Here is a 7,164-nt window from a genome sequence, read left to right on the forward strand (position 1 = left end):
ATCAGCCCGGGACTCTCGACCGGCCCACTTCGGTACCGCTAGTAAATTGTCAACGGGGGGAGTGGGGGATGTGCTAGTGACTTATCTGACCGGCCCACTTCGGTACCAGTCCGCCACTGCACCCAGCCCAGCCCACGTAAACTGTCAACGGGGGGAGCCTCGCTGCGGGGAAACGGTGGACCTCGTGTCCCGATCGGAGTGGGAATAATAATAATAATAATAATCCGTGCATTTTATCCATTAATTTCCCCAACATTGTGGTAAAAAACCACACGTTTCATCCATGTTGTTGTACAACTACAAAAAGCATCGGTTTGTTTTCTCATCAGGAAATGCAGACCGGCTCAAACAAACGATTTGTAATCATCATCCTCACGATCATTTAATGTATCATATGTTCGCCGAATTGACATGAAAGCACTAATAAATGTAGTTTCATCCACTTGAGTTTACAACTACAAAAATAATCGATTTGTTTTTATATCACATCCCACGGGAGGAAATTCAGCAGCTCTCACTATCGATTTGTAATCCTAATTTAATCATCATCTTCACCACGATCATTTATGTTTATGTTTGCCGAATTGACATGAAAGCACTGACAAATATGAATATACTGTAGTCAACTTCATTATTAACGTGCCTAAACTCAGTAATTCACCATTATCTACGCATGACAACACACTTTGTCCGTGTTTAGCTCTCTCGCCGCACAGTGAAGCGTTCCCGTATTGACGTCACTTTCCGGCTTCCCCCCAAAACTTCAAAATGAGTCGAAGGAATTTCCCCGCGATGTTCGAAATTATTGATATTTATCAGAACGGTATCGCACCTTCTTTTTTTAAACTGACGGTTCGAGATGACCAGTAGCCTAATATTTCCTTGCACAACAGTTGTTTGGGAGGCTGTCACAGGCTCTTTAAAGGCTCTGCCTGGGGTGTAGCGATGGAGGAGTTCGGCTATATAGGCAGGAGCCAGCCCATTTAGGGCTTAAAAACAAATAAAAGGAGTTTAAAATCTATTCTGAACCGAACTGGAAGCCAGTGCAATGAAGCCAGAATTAGGGTGATATGGTCGCGCTTTTTATGGCCAGTGAGAAGACATGCAGCTGCATTCTGAACTAGCTGGAGGCGTCTAATTGAGGCCTGGTCCATACCCACATACAGAGCATTGCAGTAATCCAGTCTCGAGGTAACAAAGGCATTAATAACCCTTTCTAGGTCTTTAAAACATAAAAACGACTTGGTCTTAGCCAATAGTCGTATTTTGAAAAAGCAGGTCTTGACTACAGTGCTAACCTGCTTACAAGAAATAATTGAATTACAAGAAAGCAGACTGGAAAGGTTTCACCAACGAGCTGGAAGAAAAGATCACAAACATAATACCAGTTAGCAAGAACTACGACCAATTTGCTAACCTGGTGCTGAAAACTGCTCGGAAACATATCCCACGAGGATGTAGAGTTGAATATATACCGGGACTTTCAAAGGACTGTGCAGGACTCTATGACAACTACGTCAGCATGTTTGAAGCAGATCCCTTCTCAGATGAAACAACTACCCAAGGCGAGAAGGTGATAGAAAGCATTGCCAAGAGCGAAGCAAGACCTGGAATGCTCTTATAGAGTCCACAGACATGTCAAAAAACAGCAAGAAAGCATGGACACTTATTCACAAGCTACGAGGTGACCCAAAAGCAGCTCCTCAGCACCCAAAAGTCACGGCCAACCAAGTTGCCAACCAACTGCTCGAAAATGGAAAGAGTAGAAAGAGAGGGAAAAATACCAAGCTGAACCGCAAGAAATACACCGAGGACCCTGCTTTTACAAGACAGCTCACTATGGAAGAGCTGGAAGGGGGAATCTCTATCCTCAAACCAGGAAAGGCAATTGGACTGGATACTATCGCAACGGAACAGATCAAGCACTTCGGTCACAAGGCAAAGAGGTGGCTCCTACAGCTCTACAATGAGTGCTTAACAACACACAAGCTTCCTAACATCTGGAAGAAAGCCCACATTATAGCACTGCTGAAACCTGGGAAAGAACCATCCGCTTCCAAGAACTTCAGACCAATCTCACTTTTGAGCCACACCTACAAACTCTTTGAACGTCTGATCCTCAACAGAATTGGTGCCTTTGTTGACGAACACCTCATCCCTGAACAAGCAGGTTTCCGCCCTGGCAAGTCGACAACTAGCCAAGTACTCAACCTCACCCAGTACATCGAAGACGGATATGAGGAAGGGATGGTAACTGGTGCGGTGTTTGTCGACCTCTCAGCTGCCTATGACACAGTCAACCATAGACGTCTCCTCAGTAAGATCCTGGAGACCACAAGAGACACCCGCCTGACAGAGCTGATTGAAAGTATGCTTGGAAATAGGCACTTCTTCGTTGAGCTAGGAGGAAAGAAAAGCAGGTGGCAAAGACTCAGGAATGGCCTCCCACAGGGAAGTGTGCTTACACCACCTCTCTTTAACATCTATACCAACGACCAACCAAAAAGTGTAGACACCCGCCGCTTCATCTATGCAGACGATCTTGGCATAGGTGCACAAGCCACTGATTTCAAAACTGTGGAAGACAGACTCTCTAACGCTCTGGCAGAGCTAACACCTTACTATGAAGAGAACCACCTAAGTGCAAACCCATCTAAGACACAGGTGTGTGCCTTCCACCTGAGAAACCGTGAAGCCAAGCGCCAACTGAAGGTCAGCTGGTCAGAAACCTCCCTTGAACACTGTGAGCACCCAGTGTACCTAGGGGTAACCCTGGACAGATGCCTCTCTTTTAAGACCCACACTGAGAAAACTAAGTGCAAAGTGAGTGCGAGGAATAACATCATCTGCAAGCTCACCGGCACGACCTGGGGTGCAAACCCACAGACTCTGAAGTCAACCGCACTAGCCCTCTGCTACTCAGCTGCCGAGTATGCCTGCCCAGTATGGGAACGAGCTGCCCATGCCAAGAAGCTGGATCCTGCCCTCAATGCTAGCTGCCGCATTATCACAGGCTGCCTGAAATCAACACCTACAGACCGTCTGTACATTCTGGCAGGCATAGCCCCACCAGAGATAGGACGAAATGCAGCAAGCAAGAAAGAGTGCCAACAACAGTCTACTGACCAAAGACATCCTCTCTTTGGCCATGTGCCAGCCAAAAGCCGCCTTAAATCCAGGAAAAGTTTCCTGAAGAGCGTCCCACCCCTCGGAACACCGAGCATAAGCAGTGAAAGAGTCACTCGGTGGGAAGAAAGACTTGACAACCTCCCATCAGCAACAACAATGGAGCTAAAGGCAAGCGAGGCACTGCCCCCTGGAGCAGACACCAACTACGCAGTGTGGAAATGCCTAAACAGAATAAGATCTGGTGTTGGACGTGCAAAAGCCACTCTCGCCAAATGGGGATACCTAAATGACGGGGACATTGTGTGTGACTGCGGCATTGAACCACAAACCATACAACATCTCCTGATATGCCCCCTGTTGGAGCAACCCTGCACAACATCGGACTTGGCAGAGTTTAATGAGAAGGGACAGCAATGTGTTCAGCTGTGGCTGAACCACATCTAACCAAGCCCTGTAACTGACTGCCTTGTGGACACGATAAGAAGAAGAACCTGCTTATCAAATTTAAAGGGGCTGTTGAAGGTCACTCCAAGGTTCATGACAGAGGGGAGGATATTTTTATTGAGGGAGCCCAGAATATCAACCGGGGAAACTGTTGGTTGGGGTCCAAAAAAAGATGACATCGGTCTTGCTCTCATTGAGGGTGAGGAAGTTTTGGCTCAGCCAGGATTTAATCTCTGTTAAGCAGTCCTTCAACTGCTGTAATGAGTTGGCATTTTGATTTAGAGGCAGATAAAACTATACATCATCAGCGTAACAATGGAAGGGGATATTACGTTTTGTGAGAATTCAACCGAGGGGCAGTATGTACAATAGAAAAAGGATGGGGCCCAGAATTAAGCCTTGGGGAACCCCACAGGTAAGAGGTGCTTTGGCAGAGGAGAAGACACCTAACTGCACTGAGAAGCTATGGTCCGTCAAATAAGACCTGAACCACGCAAGGGCAGAGCCTGTAATGCCTGTGGACTGTTCAAGCCGTGACAACAGGATACTATGATCCACAGTGTCAAAGGCAGCACCAAGACAGCTGGGCTGCCTGAATCGGCGGCAAAGAGCAGATCATTAAAAACTCTTAAAAGGGCTGTTTCAGTATATGCATAGGTTTAAAGCCAGACTGAAATTTTTCATGGATGCCATGCGTGGTTAAAAATTACTGCAGCTCGGCGTAGACTACTCGCTCCAGGGCTTTAGATAAAAAGGGTAGCTGGGAGATGGGCCTGAAATTTGCGAGAATGGAGGGATCGACATTTTTCTTTTTAAGTAGTGGTTTAACCACGGCATGTTTGAAGGCAGCTGGGACACATCCTGAGCTAAGAGAGGTGTTTACAAGCAATAAAACACTTGATCCAACTGATTCAAAAACATCTCTAAGGAAGCGAGAGAGAATGCTGTCTGAGGTGCAGTTTGTCGGCCGCAGGTGCTTGACTACTTCCGAGAGAGAAGAGAGGGATACAGGCTCAAAGTGGTCGAGGAAAGCAGGGCACAGAAAGGGAGCAGCATCTGTGGTAGCACTAGTATAGGCTAGCCTAAGAGCAGATACTTTTTCGATAAAAAATGTAAGAAATGTATCGCAGAGAGTAGTTGATGGCACAATTGGAGAAGCATCACAAGGATTAATGATCGAGTTGAGGACATTAAAAAGAACTTGAGGTTTATGGCTGTTTTTGGAGATTAACAGAGAAATATACTCTGTTTTGGCTGCTTTGACTGCCGTCTGATAATTGGAAAGGCAAGCACGAAGAATTTTTAAGGAGACATGAAGTTTATCCTTTTTCCATTTTCTCTCTGCACGCCTGCAAGCGTGTCTAAAAGTGCGAGTACAATCATTGAGCCACGGCTCTGAGAGAACTTTGTTGCGTCTAAGCGTAAAAGGAGCAACGGAATCCAGTATTAGTGTGCATGTCGAATCAAACAAAGAGATAAGCTCATCCGCACTAAAAGCACAGTTCACCTCTAATTTACAAATCGGATAAGTATTAAAGGCATCTGAAAACTGTGAGGCAGTCAAGGGGTTAATTGAACGCAGACAACGCGCAGGAGCACGTGATTCGACTACTACAGTCTAAACATACTCTATCTCAAGTAAAGGTCCTGAGTTGAAAATGGTAGTACTATCAGCTAAATGTACTCAAGTATCAAAAGTAAAAGTATTAATTTTGCAGAATACCTCTTATAAATGTTTTGTTATATTATAGAACATTATATCATTCTGTTTTTAACATTAGAACATACATATAAGAGTTTTTAAACGTTGTTATTCGTCAATATGAAGCACATTTTGGAAATCACTGAGCTAATTAGTCATTCAAATATTATAAACTCATGTATTTTGTTAAAATCAACTACAAGTGTAAGTGCAGTAAAAGTGCAACATTTCCCTCTGAAATGTAGTGGGGTAGAAGAGCGAGTAACAGAAAATGGAAATACCCTAGTAAAGTCAAAGCAACCCAAAATTAAACTTACAGTAAGTACCAGGGCGCAGATAGTGGGGGGACGGAAATTTCACAAGGACACTGATCCGCCCCCCCAATTAAAAAATATATATATATATATTCACATAAAAAATATATATATTTAGATTTTTTGTCATAATTTTTTTCAATATCTATATTTGTTCACATGATCACTGTAATATGCATATGTGTAATATATAGATACTTTTACTTATTGTTAATTGTTATTCATCTAAATTGTTATTTCCTCAAAGGCCTTAATAAATGATCCTTCTTGCACTTAAAGGTAAATACCAATTCATTTGTTAATCCATATAAATACTTACATTGTATTATATTTAATCTTGAAACAGTTCATATTTGAGGTTACAGTTAATGTTACTTATGATTGTAAAACACATAGTAAAACAAATAGTAAGTAAATATCGCGAAAATAATTTATCTCAGTTTCGTCCCCCCCCTTTCCAAAAATCTCACCTGCGCCCCTGGTAAGTACAGTACTTGAGTAAACTCAACATGAATAAATGTACTTAGTGACATTCCCCCACTGACACCCTGATAGCAGAAGAACAGCTTACTTACTCTCCCAAGAAGGAGAAACCTCCATTTTAAACACACGCAGATACAGTAAGTTCACCCCTGGATCTTTGGACTCGTTCCCAGTCCAAGATCTGGGTTCTGGAGCAGCGTTACTTTCTGCTGCAGTTGCTGTACTGAGATCTGTCATGGGGGGGAGGTTTTCTTCCAGCTAGCACAGGAGGAAACATGCCAAGTTATGTGTTTTTCCCTTGCACCAGATTGTCTAAACAGTTGCTGCCGCATCATATTTCTGAGAAGTTTTTATTTGCTTGCAGTTTTGACGGATTAAAAAAAAGTCCTGTTTTAAAGGCAGCACAGTTAGAAATGTTCCTGTAGAAGCTTATAATGACTGTTGGGATGAGAGTTAAACATGGATGGAGAAAAATGTGCTGTTTTCAGGATGATAATAAATCACTGCTATTTCGTTAACATGACATGACAAGTAAATAAGATATATGTTAAGATTGAATTCTGAAATGTGAAACTTTCTACATCTTTTTGATTTCAAACCACAACACAGAAGCCAGAGAAAGGTCTAGTAAAAAGGTAAATGCACATTTAACTAACACATTTACAGAATCACATTTACAGAGGTACATTTTCTAAATATTAATTAAAAGAAATTGATATATGAAATGTGTTTTTTATGCGGGTGGTGTGTCAGTCTGATTGATATGTTGTTTAACACGGTACACGCTCAGCTCAATGTTCTAAAATGACAGCAATACATCATATTCCATGGCATCATCATATGTTGGAGCTATGTCGCTGTCTTTCTCTTATAAGTTAACTTTTCATTAGTTTCTTAGACAAAGGATCAGTTTTATGATGATACGTTTTGTAGACTTTACAAGACTTTTTTTAACTATAAAAGAACTAGAATGTTCTCAACACATAAAGGGACACCTCATCCTTCAGTTGATCACATACAATACTTTTAGTTTATAGAAAGTCATAGTATTTAAAAAATCCAAACCAAAAATGAACTTACATTTATGTATAT

The sequence above is a fragment of the Pseudochaenichthys georgianus genome, chromosome 11 (genome assembly GCF_902827115.2).
Source record: "Pseudochaenichthys georgianus chromosome 11, fPseGeo1.2, whole genome shotgun sequence".
NCBI classification, from domain to species: Eukaryota; Metazoa; Chordata; class Actinopteri; order Perciformes; family Channichthyidae; genus Pseudochaenichthys; species Pseudochaenichthys georgianus.